This window comes from Micropterus dolomieu, linkage group LG21 (genome assembly GCF_021292245.1).
Source record: "Micropterus dolomieu isolate WLL.071019.BEF.003 ecotype Adirondacks linkage group LG21, ASM2129224v1, whole genome shotgun sequence".
Taxonomy (NCBI): domain Eukaryota; kingdom Metazoa; phylum Chordata; class Actinopteri; order Centrarchiformes; family Centrarchidae; genus Micropterus; species Micropterus dolomieu.
Genome location: NC_060170.1, coordinates 34,951,933 through 34,953,694, shown reverse-complemented (window position 1 = coordinate 34,953,694; position 1,762 = coordinate 34,951,933).

The following is a 1,762-nucleotide window of genomic DNA, read 5'->3' as shown; positions in this document are numbered from 1 at the left end:
AACTATTTAGAGCAGAAGCAGGCAGCTGGTATTCTATCGGTAATGGAGTGGCCAGCGCAGTCACCAGATCTGAACCCCATTGAGCTGTTGTGGGAGCAGCTTGACCGTATGGTACGCAAGAAGTGCCCATCCAACCAATCCAACTTGTGGGAGCTGCTTCTGGAAGCGTGGGGTGCAATTTCTCCAGATTACCTCAACAAATTAACAGCTAGAATGCCAAAGGTCTGCAATGCTGTAATTGCTGCAAATGGAGGATTCTTTGACGAAAGCAAAGTTTGATGTAAAAAAGATCTTATTTCAAATACAAATCATTATTTCTAACCTTGTCAATGTCTTGACTCCATTTTCTATTCATTTCACAACGTATGGTGGTGAATAAGTGTGACTTTTCAGGAAAACACAAAATTGTTTGGGTGACCCCAAACTTTTGAACGGTAGTGTATATATATTAGATATTTAAGGGAAGCAACTGATCAGTCACTTAACATCATAATGCGCAAAACCCAACACATCAGTGGATCTACGGTCTCAGCCTAATATCTGTTCACACTCAGGATTATCGCTGCAGTAAGATCTGCACAGATCACAGTTTTCCTGCCTGATTGCAGTTGCTGATTTTTTAAAAGGTCTGACCTGCAGATTCCGATTTTTTGTCTAAGATCTATAACTGAGTGCATACACAAACATTTTTGTAACTGTTTATACTGTAAAAATCTATTTTTATTAGGATCCCCATCAGCACCAGTATAAATGTTCTCACTGGTCTGTATGGTCATAATGAAACACTGATTATAAAACAACATTTCCACTGGAAGGAGCTGAAAATAAAATTTTAATTCTACTTAATTCTCCAATTTATTTTAGTGTTTAGCGTTTTCCCAGCAGCAGATGAGCCGCCTGTGCAGGAGGCTTGTGGTCTGAAGGACATCTTCACCAGCAGCTGTGTTCACTGTTGCTTCACCTGCTGCCTGCTTTAAATATCTTTCTGTGTGTTTCTCTGCAGATGCAGGAAGCGCTGCGTCTTCTTCTCTCGTGAATAACTTCCACACACCTGAGACGCGTTGCAGCCCGTGTGTGTGCGGCTGTGACGTGAGCTTACTGTCTGTGCACACACGAAACATGGCGTGTTCAGAAAACTGGATATTTGACCCTGCTCGGCTCCGGTCACCGGTCGGAGCCGAGTAAGTGAAAATAAACGGCCTATTTCAGTCCCCAGCTGATCAGCCTGCGCATCTCTAGCTGTAGAAGATGAGTTACAATCTAATAAGCTGTTAAACAAGCTACCAAACAAGCTAGGTAATGTTATAATAACAGAGTGGGCTCATGGAGAAATACAGTGGGTACGGAAAGTATTCAGACCCCTTTAAATTTTTCACTCTTTTTTTCATTGCAGCCATTTTCCAAAAATCAAAAAAGTTCATTTTATTTCTCAGTAATGTACACTCAGCACCCCATCTTGACAGAAAAAAACAGAAATGTAGAAATTTTTGCAAATTTATTAAAAAAGAAAAACTGAAATATCACATGGTCATAAGTATTCAGACCCTTTGCTCAGTATTTAGTAGAAGCACCCTTTTGATCTAATACAGCCATGAGTCGTTTTGGGAAAGATGCAACAAGTTTTTCACATCTGGATTTGGGTATCCTCTGCCATTCCTCCTTGCAGATCCTCTCCAGTTCTGTCAGGTTGGATGGTAAACGTTGGTGGACAGCCATTTTCAGGTCTCTCCAGAGATGCTCAATTGGGTTTAAGTCAGGGCTC